At 42.7% G+C, this 17,278-nt stretch overlaps 1 long non-coding RNA gene across 1 annotated transcript; it reads left to right on the top strand.

Moving 5' to 3' along the window:
* Window positions 1-4,457: 4,457 nt before the first annotated feature.
* On the top strand, window positions 4,458-6,209 carry LOC118940340. The gene is made up of 3 exons (XR_005036857.1): window positions 4,458-4,770; window positions 5,310-5,381; window positions 5,728-6,209. It is a non-coding gene; the product is annotated as an uncharacterized LOC118940340 (long non-coding RNA).
* The last annotated feature ends 11,069 nt before the right edge of the window (window positions 6,210-17,278 follow it).

The raw sequence follows: 17,278 nt of genomic DNA, 5'->3' as shown, positions 1-17,278 counted from the left end.
CCTCCACACCTGGTGACATTAATATACTACATCACTACACCCTGGTTACACCTCCACACCTGGTGACATTAACTTACTACATCACTACACCCTGGTTACACCTCCCCACCTGATGACGTTGTGAAATGATGGAAAGGATGATCAGGGAGAGAGAATTCGCCATCAGAGTAGGAGTGCTGATCTGGGATCAGGTCGACTCTGTCCATATAAACACTTGTATTCATTAGTATCTGACCTTTAGTAAATTCTTAGTCTGGATTGTTGTCTTGTGTCAAAATGGACCCTGTACATTCATGAAATATGCTTAATAAATGAGGGCTCACCTGCTACCACTGTAGTAGTACCAATACATATAGAATATTTGTACCAGCTGTTATATATATATGCACATTTTATGATGATGAGCTCTTCCATTTTCTCCAGTATTAAAGTTGCCTTCCAGTGGCCACCACTCCTCCAGCCACATCTGGAAGTCCAAGGCAGACAGACAGAGAAACACAGAGTCTGAGAGCAGGGAAAATAGACACATGTAAAACACATGTTGCTTATTCATAGGTTGGCACCTCAACCAGTGGGTAGCGTCATGTCAGTGTTATGGATGTTCTCCAAGCCTCCCCCTGCTGTCGGTGCCATAGGTTGCACCTCAACCAGTGGGTAGCGTCATGTCAGTGTTATGGATGTTCTCCAAGCCTCCCCCTGCTGTCGGTGCCATAGGTTGCACCTCAACCAGTGGGTAGCGTCATGTCAGTGTTATGGATGTTCTCCAAGCCTCCCCCTGCTGTCGGTGCCATAGACGTGCACAAAAGTTGAAATGGATCGAGGCTCATGACAATATAATAACAAAGGTTTTTCTGTTTTTTTATTTTTGTATCCAACCACAGGAGCTCACTCTCAATTTTCTAAATACACCAGAGAGCATCATTTAGCCACAGAGGATCAATAGTTTCAAAAAATAACTGTGGATTAAGTTTACATTTTATCACAAGCAAATACAGGTAACTGCCGAGCCCTTTCTCAACAATGCAGAGTTAAAAAGTTGTTTTTTAAATGCTTTGGAAAATAGTAACACTAAATAATAATAACGAAGCTATATACAAGGAGTACCGGTACCAAGTCAATGTGAAGGAGTACCGGTACCAAGTCAATGTGAAGGAGTACCGGTACCAAGTCAATGTGAAGGACTACCGGTACCAAGTCAATGTGAAGGAGTACAAGGTCGTTTAGGTAATTGTGGTAGTATGTACATGTAGGTAGGGGTAAAAGTGACTAGGCAATCAGCATGTGTGTAATGTTGAGATGGAATTGTCAATCCTTAAAGCAGAAGCCAAAGGGTTAATAAGAACAGTGGTTAAAAACAAATGGCAAGAGTTGTGGAACAAGGAGAGAAAGGGAAAACACTTGTATGAGATCCAGGAACAGGGAGAGAAAGGGAAGACACCTGTATGAGATCCAGGAACAAGGAGAGAAGGGGAAGACACCTGTATGAGATCCAGGAACAAGGAGAGAAAGGGAAGACACCTGTATGAGATCCAGGAAAAGGAGGGGGCAGGGAGGTCCTTAGGCCGAGAGAGAAGGGAGGAAAGTGTTGTCACAAGGCTGAGAAACACAAGGCTCAATAGTACATTGAAATTGGTTGGGAGACATCTGACTGGGAAGTGTGATCATTGCCAGAAATATGTGAGGGAAAGGGAGCGATTGTTATTAGTTTTGAGGAGTAATGGGGTTGATGAGCCAGGATGAAGTGAACTGCTGGAGAAATCTTCAGGGGATGAAGAAGGAAAAAGAGAGCAAACTAGAAGTTATTAGGCCCTAAACAGAGAGGACACGGTGGCAGAATACCTGACCTCTGAGACTGACCCAGAATGAAGGAAATCTTAGACTATGTACAGACTCAGTGAGCATAGAGAAGAGAAGACAGGCCAAGTGCACACTGCCCACAAAATGAGGTGGAAACTGAGCTGCACTTCCTAACTTCTTAATTAACATCCTGCCAAATGTATGACCATATTAGAGACGCATATTTCCCTCAGATTAAATAAACCCACAAAGAATTTGAAAGCAAATACAATTTTGATATACTCACATACAGTGCCTTGCGAAAGTATTCGGCCCCCTTGAACTTTGCAACCTTTTGCCACATTTCAGGCTTCAAACATAAAGATATAAAACTGTATTTTTTTGTGAAGAATCAACAACAAGTGGGACACAATCATGAAGTGGAACGACATTTATTGGATATTCCAAACTTTTTTAACAAATCAAAAACTGAAAAATTGGGCGTGCAAAATTATTCATCCCCTTTACTTTCCGTGCAGCAAACTCTCTCCAGAAGTTCAGTGAGGATCTCTGAATGATCCAATGTTGACCTAAATGACTAATGATGATAAATACAATCCACCTGTGTGTAATCAAGTCTCTGTATAAATGCACCTGCACTGTGATAGTCTCAGAGGTCCGTTAAATGCGCAGAGAGCATCATGAAGAACAAGGAACACACCAGGCAGGTCCGAGATACTGTTGTGAAGAAGTTTAAAGCCGGATTTGGATACAAAAAGATTTCCCAAGCTTTAAACATCCCAAGGAGCACTGTGCAAGCGATAATCTTGAAATGGAAGGAGTATCAGACCACTGCAAATCTACCAAGACCTGGCCGTCCCTCTAAACTTTCAGCTCATACAAGGAGAAGACTGATCAGAGATGCAGCCAAGAGGCCCATGATCACTCTGGATGAACTGCAGAGATCTACAGCTGAGGTGGGAGACTCTGTCCATAGGACAACAATCAGTCGTATATTGCACAAATCTGGCCTTTATGGAAGAGTGGCAAGAAGAAAGCAACAGAATTTCTTAAAGATATCCATAAAAAGTGTTGTTTAAAGTTTGCCACAAGCCACCTGGGAGACACACCAAACATGTGGAAGAAGGTGCTCTGGTCAGATGAAACCAAAATTGAACTTTTTGGCAACAATGCAAAATGTTATGTTTGGCGTAAAAGCAACACAGCTGAACACACCATCCCCACTGTCAAACATGGTGGTGGCAGCATCATGGTTTGGGCCTGCTTTTCTTCAGCAGGGACAGGGAAGATGGTTAAAATTGATGGGAAGATGGATGGAGCCAAATACAGGACCATTCTGGAAGAAAACCTGATGGAGTCTGCAAAAGACCTGAGACTGGGACAGAGATTTGTCTTCTAACAAGACTATGATCCAAAACATAAAGCAAAATCTACAATGGAATGGTTCAAAAATAATCATATCCAGGTGTTAGAATGGCCAAGTCAAAGTCCAGACCTGAATCCAATCGAGAATCTGTGGAAAGAACTGAAAACTGCTGTTCACAAATGCTCTCCTTCCAACCTCACTGAGCTCGAGCTGTTTTGCAAGGAGGAATGGGAAAAAATGTCAGTCTCTCGATGTGCAAAACTGATAGAGACATACCCCAAGCGACTTACAGCTGTAATCGCAGCAAAAGGTGGCGCTACAAAGTAGTAACTTAAGGGGGCTGAATAATTTTGCACGCCCAATTTTTCAGTTTTTGATTTGTTAAAAAAGTTTGAAATATCCAATAAATGTCGTTCCACTTCATGATTGTGTCCCACTTGTTGTTGATTCTTCACAAAAAAATACAGTTTTATATCTTTATGTTTGAAGCCTGAAATGTGGCAAAAGGTCGCAAAGTTCAAGGGGGCCGAATACTTTCGCAAGGCACTGTATCTATTAGGTGAAATACCACAGTTGTGCAATCCCAGCAGTAAGATTTGTGACCACAAGAAAAGGGCAACCAGTGAAGAACAAACACCATTGTAAATACAACCTATATTAATGTTTATTTATTTTCCCTTTTGTGCAATAACTATTTGCACATCATTACAAAACTGTATATAGACATAATATGACATTTGAATTGTCTTCATTCATTTTGAACTTTCTTGAGTGTAAAATTGACTGTTCATTTTTGTATTGTTTATTTCACTTTGTTTATTAACCATTTCACTCGTAAACATGTGTTTTTCATGCCAATAAAGCACCTTAAATTGAAATTGAGAGAGAAAGAGAGAGGGGAAGAAAAGAGAGAGAGAGCAGGGTTGTACACTGAGGTTAGATGGGAATTCAATACGTACATTCCAAAATGATGACAAATACTGACATTTAATCAATTACAAATTAAATGACCCTGCCCTGGACTAAACTTTAAAAAACACAAAATCCTCCCCGACTGAAATTGAAATAGCATGACCCTCCCCCGTTTTCCTCCGTGAAATGCAGTAATTGCATACATTTCTGCCTGTCTCTAAATTATACATGGATGTATACTATAGTATTGATGCAGTAATGCAAGATATTGGATTACATATGTCAGAAAACCAACTAGTAGCCAGTTGTTGTTGCCCATGGTGGAATAATATCAAACCCACAGACTCCTGAAGCACATATGTCCCTGTTTTATGAAAAAACGGTTGATCTGAATCAAACACTAACGTTAGTTAGCCATCCTCGGCGACAATGTTATTGTGGCGCAGGAATGTCATATTTGTGTTTTAACTTTATGTTAACTGTCATTGAAGTTGATGCTTACTATTAGGTTTCAGATTCGAAGTAAGATCAATTGCCCGTTATGTTTTGTGTTTCGTTAAGGACTCAGAGTGCCCTTCCTGCGGAAGGAAATGTCGACTCCCGGAACACTTAAAACAAAGTAACTGTACTACTGTAGCCAACACTCTTATTTTCTAAGACAAGCGAAGAAACGCGTAGTTTCCACAATGGATCCGGTAAGTCTGGTTCTTTTAACAGTATAGGCCTGCTGTTGCAATATAAAATGTATAGGCCTATGTAACAGGTGTAAAATATACGTTATGTATTTCACCGAAAATCCCTCATATTTATTTTAAGGTTATTTTGGGATATATTACATTACTTTCATGAGTGAACTATTTTATTGTCATTATTTTCTAAATTGTGTTAATGCTGTGATGTCATCAACGGGAGCCATTATTTTACTCCTCAGTTTTCTCAGAGCCTGATGAGGAGAGGTATGTATGTATGTATGTGTTATGTATGCTCCGGTCTTTTCACAAATGCACAAGAAGAGACAAGCAAAAGTGACATCGTCACTGATTTACTGTTGCATTGCTGTTTATATGAATATATATTCATGTGAATGGGGATCATGTTCCGAGTGCAACTTTGCAAGGCTAGCCCAGCTACCGTTAGCTTTGTTGCGGGAGAGGGTCTCTTTCAGGTGCAGACATCTTGAGTTTTCTGGTGATTTTCTCACGGGCATTCTGCACTGTCTTTTGTCTTTTATCAGGCAAATATACTTGTATGGGAGTCCAGACGGCAGCATTAACATTGGCCTTGTATTTGCATCCATTCCTTGCAGGTATGTTGTGAAATGTGACGATTTTGTATTTCATGTTTAATGTGCCTAGTTAGCTGTCGCAAATTTTTTTTTTGCTGTCCGGTTATGTAAAAAAAGCTTTGTTGCTTCATTAGTATGCCTCAGGTATAATGGTACAATAGTACTCTCTCTAAGAAATATTTAGCACTTATTAGCAAATTATTATTGTATGGGTGTACAACATTTTTAAAACGAAATATTTTTCTGTTGATGCTTTTACTAATGAGTTTGCTCAGAGCGTGATGAGGAGAGGCAAATATACTTACTTGTATGGGAGTCCAGACGGCAGCATTAACGTTTGCCTTGTATTTGTATCCATTCCATGCAGTCATTACTAGAGACAACCGGCAGAATTGTGTCCAGAGCCTTGTCTCCCACCTACACCTTACAAGAACACAATGCAGAACGGTACCGGTGCCGAGCCGGTTACATTGGTGCCGTGATCCAGATCAACGTGGATCATTATGAATCGCCGTTGATCAACACCAGCTTGGTCACCGGGAGTTGCTATGCTATAAATAGGTTGGAAGTGAAATCTCTTAAACACACCAAAAAATAGCTAATGGTTTGTTTGGTATATCTCTTAGATTAACTGATACATTTGAAATTGTTGTTACATATATTCCATTTTATTTGTGTATTTTGATAGTGAATATGACTTCAAGTTGAAGTCGGAAGTTTACGTACACTTAGGTTGGAGTCATTAAAACTCGTCTTTCAACCACTCCACAAATTTCTTGTTAACAAACTATAGTTTTGGCAAGTCTGTTAGGACATCTACTTTGTGCATGACAAGTCATTTTTCCAACAATTGTATAGACATATTATTTCACTGTGTCACAATTCCAGTGGGTCAGAAGTTTATGCACACTAAGTTTACTGCCTTTAAACAGTTTGGAAAGTTCCAGAAAATGATGTCATGGCTTTAGAAGATTCTGTTAGGCTAATTGACATCATTTGAGTCAATTGGAGGTGTACATGTGGATGTATTTCAAGGCCTACCTTCAAACTCAGTGCCTCTTTCCTTGACATTATGGGGAAATCAAAAGAAATCAGCCAAGACCTCAGAAAAAAAATTGTAGACCTCCACCAGTCTGGTTCATCATTGGGAGCGATTTCCGAATGCCTTAAGGTACCACGTTCATCTGTACAAACAATAGTATTCAAGTATAAACACCATGGGACTACACAGCCGTCATACCGCTCAGGAAGGAGACTCGTTCTGTCTCCTAGAGATGAACGTACTTTGGTGCGAAAAGTGCAAATCAATCCCAGAACAACAGCAAAGGACCTTGTGAAGATGCTGGAGGAAACAGGTACAAAAGTATCTATATCCACAGTAAAACGAGTCCTATATCGACATAACCTGAAAGGCCGCTCAGCAAAGAAGAAGCCACTGCTCCAAAACCGCCATTAAAAAACGGGTTGCAACTGCACATGGGGACAAAGATCGTACTTTTTGGAGAAATGTCCTCTGGTCTAATGAAACAAAAACAACTGTTTGGCCATAATGACCATCATTATGTTTGGGGGAAAAGGGGGGAGGCTTGCAAGCCGAAGAACACCATCCCAACCGTGAAGCACAAGGCTGGCAGCATCATGTTGTGGGGCTGCTTTGCTGCAGGAGGGACTGGTGCACTTCTCAAAATAGATGGCATCATGATGAGGAAACTTATGTGTATATATTGAAGCAACATCTCAAGACATCAGTCAGGATGTTAAAGCTTGGTTTTCAAATGGGTCTTCCAAATGGACAATGACCCCAAGTATACTTCCAAAGTTGTGGCAAAATGGCTTAAGGACAACAAAGTCAAGGTATTGGGAGTGGCCATCACAAAGCCTTGACCTCAATCCTATAGAAAATGTGTGGGCAGAACTGAAAAAGCATGTGTGAGCAAGGAGGCCTACAAACCTGACTCAGTTACACCAGCTCTGTCAGGAGGATTGGGCCAAAATTCATCCAACTTATTGTGGGAAGCTTGTGGAAGGCTACCCAAAATGTTTGGCCCAAGTTAAACAATTTAAAGGCAATTCTACCAAATACTAATTGAGTGTACGTGAACTTCTGACACACTGGAAATGTGATGAAAGAAAAAAGCTGAAATAAATAATTCTCTACCATTATTCTGACATTTCACATTCTTAAAATAAAGTGGTGATCCTAACTGACCAAAGACAGGGATTTTTTTACTAGGATTAAATGTCAGGAAATGTGAAACTTGAGTTTAAATGTATTTTGCTAAGGTGTATGTAAACTTCCGACTTCAACTGTATATTGTTGAAAAAGGAGACCGTGTTTTCAGTGATGAGCTTCAACTGGGTCTTGGGAGAGGGATGTTTTTCAGGTAGTTGCCTCAGACCCCAGCTAGAACTATAGCTAGAACTATGTCGATTCACCACATTTTTGCTCTACTCGGGTGCCTAACGACACACCCTCGGCTCCTTTCATTATGCTTAGTGACACTCAGATAGTTCAGAGGTGGCCAGCCCTGACTTGGGAAATCTTACCACACAACTTGCCCATCAGATAGGACAGTCTATATCAGCTCAAATTAGGAAGGAAGGTGAGAGGAAGGAGGATAGAGGCACACATTCACAGAGCTCCAGTGCAGGACAGACATTCACTGACACACCCTCCCTTCATGTATCTGGTATGAAGTTCGTGCAGTCTGACGTGAGAGAGACTCCATGTTTCAGAGGGGAGGGGTCTGACAAGTACTCAGTACATGAATGGGAGGAGCTTATGGACGCTTACCTGAGAAAGAGGGGCGTGTCGGTCATAGAACAGTCACAGGAGATCATGACCAAGCTTCTGCGGAGAGGTAGAGACATTGTAAAGATAAAACTCCGCAGCAATACATCTCTGAAACCTCACGAGAACCCCAAAGTGATAGATATACTGAAATAACTTTTCAGTGAGTCGACATATTCAACCATGCCTCTTGCCGATTTTCTTTTTATAACACTTTGCCAGTACTAGGAGAAAACGTCATGGAGTACTGGATCCGGTTGAACAAGGCAATAGATGTGGCCGAGGAGTGTTTGAGGAGGCAGGGTCGGCACATCGAGTACTTCAGCCGAGAGGTAACGAGATGATGTTTGTGAAACACTGCCCAGATCCTTCTCTTTCTTCAGTTTTCAAGTTCAAAACAGCTGATAGGTGGACGGCAGCTGAGATACAAAAATACTTTTCTCACTGGCATTCTGCACTGTCTTTTATCAGGCAAATATAGTTGTATGGGAGTCCAGACGGTAGCATTAACTTTAGCCTTGTATCTGTTCCATGCAGGTATGTTGTGAAATGGGACGATATTGTATTTCATGTTTAATGTGCCTAGTTAGCTGTCGTTCATTTTGCTACCTGTCCGGTCATGTCAAAAATGGCATTGTTGCTTCATTTGTATGCCTCAAGTATAATGGTACAATAGTACACTAAGAAATATGTATCACTTATTAGCAAATTATTATTGTATTGGTGTACAACATTTATCAAATGAAATGTGAGTCTTTTGTACAAGTTCATATTTTCAATATATTTTTTTGTTTATGCTTTTACTAATGAGTTTGCTCAGAGCGTGATGAGGAGAGGCAAATATACTTGTATGGGAGTCCAGACAGCAGCACCAACCTTAGTCTTGTATTTGTATCTATTCCATGCAGTCATTAAAAGAGAGACAACCGGCAGAATTGTGTCCAGAGCCTTGTCTTCCACCTACACCTTACAAGAACACAATGCAGAACGGTACCGGTACAGAACCGGTTCCAACTAGTTTTCATAGTCTTTGATCCACCACATCCCTGTTAATGGCTGGACAAAGAAAACATGACGGTTAAACTGGTTGGGATTTTTCTTCCAACCGCAAAGTAACTCACTACTTTATTAAGTGTAGGAATCTGTGTCTCTTACTTAATTATCTCTCATTCCTCGTAAAGTGTGTACTTATTCACCTCCACTGATTTGAAAGTCAGATTATCCATTACATGACCAGACACTAACGATGAAAATACGTCTTCTGTCAGGTTTATCAGCGGTAGGCAAACCAACATTATGGTGCATTAAGCCATCTCCTGTGCTGGAGTGTGGGCCAGCGACAGGGATTGAGGAACTAAATCCTATCTGCCCTGTTTCTCTTAAAAAATAAAAATATTTGTGACTGTATCTAACAATGTTCTACTCAGTATGCTGATCAAACTCAATTCCTGTACCCCTTTCTCCCTCATACTGGATCAGTCTCTCTTTCCCTATCATACTGCCCACACTGTATCTAACAATGTTCTACTCAGTATGCTGATCAAACTCAATTCCTGTACCCCTTTCTCCCTCATACTGGATCAGTCTCTCTTTCCCTATCATACTGCCCACACTGTATCTAACAATGTTCTACTCAGTATGCTGATCAAACTCAATTCCTGTACCCCTTTCTCCCTCATACTGGATCAGTCTCTCTTTCCCTATCATACTGCCCACACTGTATCTAACAATGTTCTACTCAGTATGCTGATCAAACTCAATTCCTGTACCCCTTTCTCCCTCATACTGGATCAGTCTCTGTTTCCCTATCATACTGCCCACACTGTATCAGTACATTCTCCACTGTCTCTGTTTCCCTATCATACTGCCCACACTGTATCAGTACATTCTCCACTGTCTCTGTTTCCCTATCATACTGCCCACACTGTATCAGTACATTCTCTACTGTCTCTGTTTCCCTATCATACTGCCCACACTGTATCAGTACATTCTCCACTGTCTCTGTTTCCCTATCATACTGCCCACACTGTATCAGTACATTCTCCACTGTCTCTGTTTCCCTATCATACTGCCCACACTGTATCAGTACATTCTCCACTGTCTCTGTTTCCCTATCATACTGCCCACACTGTATCAGTACATTCTCCACTGTCTCTGTTTCCCTATCATACTGCCCACACTGTATCAGTACATTCTCCACTGTCTCTGTTTCCCTATCATACTGCCCACACTATATCAGTACATTCTCCACTGTCTCTGTTTCCCTATCATACTGCCCACACTGTATCAGTACATTCTCCACTGTCTCTGTTTCCCTATCATACTGCCCACACTGTATCAGTACATTCTCCACTGTCTCTGTTTCCCTACCATACTGCCCACACTGTATCAGTACATTCTCCACTGTCTCTGTTTCCCTATCATACTGCCCACACTGTATCAGTACATTCTCTACTGTCTCTGTTTCCCTATCATACTGCCCACACTGTATCAGTACATTCTCCACTGTCTCTGTTTCCCTATCATACTGCCCACACTGTATCAGTACATTCTCCACTGTCTCTGTTTCCCTATCATACTGCCCACACTGTATCAGTACATTCTCCACTGTCTCTGTTTCCTGACAGTAATCACATCTTCCTGTTTAATGATTTCCTATCACATGTAATCACTTATTCAGCTGTCTGTGTCCTACTCAGCCTTGTAAGGAAAGCCTCCTCTATTCTGTCCATTACTACCATCCTCCCCTACTTTACTCTGTACCTGGAATACGGGTGGCAGGTAGCCTAGTGGTTTAGAGCATTGGGCCAGTAACCTGAGCCGACTAGGTGAAAAATCTGTCAATGTACCTTTGAGCAACTTAACCCGAATTGCTCCTGTAAGACGCTCTAGATAAGAGTTTCTGCTAAATGACTAAAATGTAATTAATGAATCGATGCCTTCCCTTATTGTCACTGTTCCACTGCTCCTGCTAACTCTGCAACCACCACTGCCCATATCATTCCCTTAGCCTCTGCTTTGCTCATTGGCACCTCCACTTCCTGTCTCCTAAGGGCCTGTTTAGCTAGCACATCTACTTCCTCATTCCCTTCCACCCCCACATGGGCCGGGACCCAAGAAAAGCTTATGAGGACACCTATCTGTCTCACTCGGGCATGAATTTGAATTCCTTCATATAGCAGGCCTTGTCTGCTATGTGAGCTAAATGATTGCAGACTCATCAACACAGCACATGAGTCAGAACATATAACTATGCTTGACTTCCTCCAACCACTGCAAGGCCAACAGTACGACCATCAGCTCAGCCAGGTGGTCTGTAATACGTCTCCTGACAGCCACCTCACTTTCCTGTTCAACAAAGGCTGGTCCAGTCTGACCTGTCCTTGGGTCTTTCATCTGTATTTATGGGCAAAAAATACTGATTTACAGTTTCTAGTTGCCTTTTAAAGAACTGTCATGGATAAATCCCCTCCCTGTCTTTCTGTACTCTCTCCAACACGTGTAAATCAACTACTGGAGGTGGCAGTAGCCATGGTGGACTCACAGCTATAGGTACCGTGGGGCTTAAGTCCCTGCCATACAATCCCATCTGCCTCGCCTGGTTCTCACCCAAAGCTATTATTCTGTCCACGTTCATTCTCCTAACTTTTCTGTAGCATCTCTTGTGGGGTGAGACATATCATGTTCCTATAAATTAGCCCAATAATTAATTCCCAGCGATTGCCTTCTAATATGTAATGGCAATGAAAATGCATTTCTTAAATGTTAAGGCAGTCGTTACCACAGCCACAAAGTCAAAAATGTATGTCGTGGAAGTTCATGGAAACAAACATTCGCTTTTTTATTTTAAGGTTAGGGTGAGTCATAAGGTTAACAGTGTGGTTAGGTTTAAGATGACATTTTAAGTAGATACATTTTTGAAATAGTCGTGGTTCATGACTTTGTGGCTGTGGTAACTAATGTCAACCTGGCAATACTGTTGTTTTTTTCTCCAAGTTGCTGGCATGTCACGCGTCCTACTTTTATCAGTACACACGTAACAACCTAATAATTACGAAATGTATATTCAATCATTTGCGTCACAAGTCGCCTCTTCCTCTGTTTTGAAAGGTAATGACTGGTATAATAAATCTGGTGGAAACTAGCCCATTCCTCCACCAACCCAATACTATTAGATTAGTGGGAAGTAGTTAACAATTGAACATTTGAGGAAAAAAGAGATTCTAGGGATTCCCAAATAGACTAAATAGACTATGTTTAATATTTCTTGCCGCCAACAGGACAAATCTAGCCCGTTCCCCTCTACTCTCCCGTAGTCCCCAGGTCAAACATCTCCTGGTTCCGCTTACTGCTGGTTCTGGTCGACTGCAGGAAAACACTGGGGCAGAGTGGAACTGAGAGAGGAGAAGAAGATAAGGAAGATGGAGATTTGATTTCATTTAGAACCATGGTGTGTAGATTAGACTACAGTCTGCTTCTGAAACGATAGCGGAGGTGCATAAAGATGGCGGCCTGCATTACTTACCACAAATTACTCCTTTTGCTGAGTTCGCTGTATTCTACATTGCTCTCCTGTGTCTACGCGTCATCAGGGATGTGTTCGTTCCGCCAATTCTGTTAAAATGTTTCTTGAACAGACGCAAACGAAAATAAATTGGGATGAACATACCTGAAATTGTTGGCAAATGTTGGACTAAGTATTACACCCTATAGATAATTAGCAGGCAGCGCGTGTTAACTGTCCTGTTGCGTAATAATCACATTTTGTAACAGTGAGTGCATTCTGACATCACGTGCATAAAACTCACGCTGGTGGCGACCGTTAGATATATTTTAAATGTTTCATTCCACTCATTTTTAAAAGTGTAACTTGGTCCAAAAATATTTTTCACCTAATTTTAACATTCTGTCAACTTAAGAAAACATGTTTTTTATTAAGACATTGAATTAAAATATTCCTATACTATGTGCCAAATAAAGTAACAGGGTTGACAGTAACAGGGGACTACTAAAAACAACAAAACAAAGGTTACGTATGTTACCATGGTTATGTACGCTATATGGATATGTCCAATATATTGGTATCACTCCGCGGCGGAGGGATACATCAAAGGTGAGGACTTACAGATTCACTCCCCTGTACACCTGTGTCATGACTGGGGTCCGCCCCAATATATAGAACCCATGGCCGCGACACACGTTCTCTACATAATTTTTGAGGAGCCTCTAGCACCGTAGAGGAATGGCGTGATCCATATAGCTCCCATGACCGCGGTTACATACGTTACCTTCATTATGTTTCACTATATTGGATCACTCCAATATACTGGTATACCCGTACCAGATTTAGTCGGTGCTAGAGGGACCCTGCCAGCCAACGGCGAAGTCCCAGCGCGGGAACGAGACGCAGGGGCCGTCAATGTGGAAGGTGGGTTCCGGCACAGTCCCCGGAAGGGGATGCGATGCCCAGGACCACTGAACCAACTGCAGAGAGCGGTGCCACATTTACCCGATAGTACCTAGCAAAGGTGCAAGAGGAAGCCCAGCTGGCTGCAGCAACGATATCAGCGAGCGGCCCTCCTCTCAGTAGAGCCCAGGATGCAGCCACACCTCTTATTGAATATGCCACCACAGATCCCAGCACTGGCCTTCCAGCCAGGCGGTATGCTGTCGTAATCGTGTCCACGATCCAGTGAGAGAGCCTCTGCTTTGATAACCCAGTCCCCAGGACTCTCACCATAGCAGAAAAAGAGCTGGTCTGTTGTTCTCACTGCCCGTGTCCGCTCCACATAGACAGCCAGAGCCCGTGCAGGGCACAGCATGCCGGAGGGAGCGCCAGGCTCTTCCGCCGCTCCCGGGGGGTCGTAAGCAGACAGGATAAAAGGGATGTTGACATAACTGTCTGACAGACAGAGGAATGAAGAGTTGGGGCGAAGAGATATACTCCTCCTACCGGGGTCCATCCGGTAGCACTCAGAACATACTGAAAGAGCATGGAGCTCACCCACCCTCTTCATGGAAGTTATTGCTACCACGAAAGCCACCTTCGTAGAGATGTGTTTCAGGGAGGCAGACTCCAACGGTTCGAAAGGCGGCTTTGCCAAAGCTGCCAAGACCACATCCAGATCCCAGCTCGCCATTGAGCGCGTCCTAGCTGGACGCAGGCGACGAACCCCCTTCATAAACCTGGAGACCAAGGGATGGCGCCCCACTGGCCTGTCTATCCACCACACATGGCAGGCAGATATAGAGGCCAAATACCCTCTCAGTGTAGAGGCTGCTAAGCCCTCATCCAAGCGAGGCTGCAAGTATTGGAGGACATACTGCACCCCGCGTGATCTCAGTAACATAGTCGCATTGGTAAGGCGGTCAAGAGAGCAGAGGTACCCATATGTGGCTTACAAGTCCGCATCAAAGATCCTGGGGGTCCCGGCATCAGTCGCGGGTTCCGCTCTATAATCTCCTGGTCCGGGAGGACCATGGCAGCTATCATTGTGTGGTACTCCCAGAGGCAGAGGGACAGTACGCCTGCAACAACTCCATGGTCCAGTCTCTGCTGTGAGTCAGAGAGCCCCCTGGAGAGACCCCGCTCTCCTGCAAGGCCTCGCGGAACTCAGCAGAGATGGGGACAGATGGAAAGTCATCACTGGCCACCAGTTTGATGTCCAGTGCAGTGGCTACCTGAGTGAATAGGCTTCGTGATGAAGCCCTGCTGAAGGCAGGGCATGCACCCTCTGTTCAAGGTGGCCCCAGTGGTCCGACTCCTGCCCCCATCCAGGCTTGGCAGCAGATGGGCACTGCCTGCGGTGGCTCCGGCCACACTTCCTGGGAGGGTTACTGGACCCAGTAGAGGGACTAACAGCTCGCTGGCACACCACTCCTGAGGGAGCTCGTCCCCAGCCTGAGCCCGAGCCTGGCCGACGCACCCGTGCATGGCCTCCAATCGCGCCAGGCGTAGGCGTTCTGAGAACACCACACAAAACAGGCACCCAGTAGGGTGCTCCACCGCCCTCTCCTTGTGGCTCAAACCCAGGTAGTGCATACACTAGTGCTCCTACAATGAGTGTGTTTACATGCACACTTATCATTTGACATGAAACTAGTTGTGGCATTTGGCCGAGTATGGCAGTATGGTCACCTAAACACCTTACTCTGCTTATCTTAATTGGCTTAAGTTGACAATCGAAGTGACGCTGTTAAAAACACCTGGTTTTCTGAGCAATTTTTTAAATATATTAGGACACGTAAAGGCCTTCAGATTCATAGAGGCATATTTAATCTGCACATGTTCTAGCACAAGCAGTGCAAGCTTCCTCCTATTGCTCGAGTGCAGTAAGTTCAGGGAAACTGAAAGTATGCATCTTAGAAATAGTTTTCACATACAAACTTAATATGTCCAAAATCGGATTCAAATATGGTAATCAAAAATAACATGGACGCTGTGGTAGTATGTTTATTTTGATAGGCAAATGTATGCATTTATCAATGTCCCATCAGTTAACCTGCTATTCATTAGCTTTGTTTCACAGCGGTCAACTCTACCCGTAGCTCTCTCAGTGGGAGGGGCTTATCATAAGGGGAAGCCTCAACAACAACATGATGCTGACAAGTCGTCTCTCCAGAAGAGTCTCTCCAGATCAGAACGTCTCAATGAACACCAGCAAAGACTTATAGGAAGAAACCTCACCACCGCTGCTCTGACTGTGGGAAGAGTTTTTGCTAAACAGAGAAAATTGGTCATTTACCAGCGGATTCATGCTAGAGGGAAGCCTTATAGTTGTGATAAGTGTGGGAAGAGTTTTGCTTGAGATTTCACCGTGACCAAACACCGACTTATACACACAGGAGAGAGGCCTTATAGCTGTAATCAGTGTGGGAAGAGCTTCAATCAATCAGCAGCCCTGAGCACACACCAACGCCTACACACTGGAGAGAGACAGGAGTAAGGTGTATGTGGAAAGAGCTTTGCTCAATCGGGGTCACTGAAAAAACACCAGAAAGCACAAACATGTTTTCTTTCATCCCTCCTCTTAGGCACCAGTTCAAGATATCTAAATAAAGTTTGAACAGAAAACATATTGTAAAGAGTTATTATCTCCCATTCTCTAAGTCTGATTACCATGGTAACCTGTGTTGATAATATGCAGCTCTGGAACCATGTATCAATCTTCTTGGAGTAGGAGTGGTGTGTGTGTGTGGTGGGGTGGGGGGTTCAGAGCTGTATCTTACTTCAATAACTCCTATTATCTATTAATGAATTGTTTCAACAATACAAGGTGTGTATTCATGTATTCAATAGATCAATAAATACATTCCATTATCTGCTCAATAACGTCTGCTTATGACATTGATTATATGTTTTTAAAAATCTAATAATCAATTTTTAAAAGGACCATAGTCCTCTTGTATAATTAGTTTGCTCCTAAAAGATGTTCACATATTTATTTTAAAACCTTTCACCAGGTTTTAGTGTAGCTGATGGGACACATAGAAGTACAGAAGACATAGGACTATTAGTGTCGTCAAATTAAGTTGTTGAATTTATTTTAAAGGATTTAATTTGTGATATCTTTGAACTTTCCTTATTGTGTATTAAGTGTGCTCCAGAGAGATGTTCACACATTTGATTGTGAATCGAATGATGTGTTGGTTGTTAGGAAGAGGCATCATGGGGGCAGGAAGTCAGCTCTGCCCATCAGTACCTGTAGGTCATGTCAAACACAGACCTCACACTCTTCTGTTTCCTCACAGCCAGTAAGTTCTCCTACCAAACCTCTCTCTCTTCACACTGGAAATACACTTGATAATATCTTATACCTCACCATTCAACTTTTTATTGGTGATTTGTTATGTGGAACGAATGCTTGCATGTAAATGTCATTGTAAAACATACATACGAATGTGGTTTCATGTTTTCTTTTACGTTGCTGATTGGATATACATTTTTTTTTAAATATATATTTTTTTCAAAGTTTAGTTGAATTCTGTAGAAAAGACCAGGATATGTTGTTGTCCTGGGCACCAATACTCAATGTTATAGTCCTGGTCCTGAGAATAGAGACCAGGATATGTTGTTACCCTGTGTCCCAATACTCAGTGTTATAGTCCTGGTCCTGAGAATAGAGAC

The sequence above is a fragment of the Oncorhynchus mykiss genome, chromosome 17 (genome assembly GCF_013265735.2).
Source record: "Oncorhynchus mykiss isolate Arlee chromosome 17, USDA_OmykA_1.1, whole genome shotgun sequence".
Taxonomy (NCBI): domain Eukaryota; kingdom Metazoa; phylum Chordata; class Actinopteri; order Salmoniformes; family Salmonidae; genus Oncorhynchus; species Oncorhynchus mykiss.
Note: the sequence above shows the minus strand (reverse complement) of the source record. Positions and strands in the feature narration are given on the sequence as shown.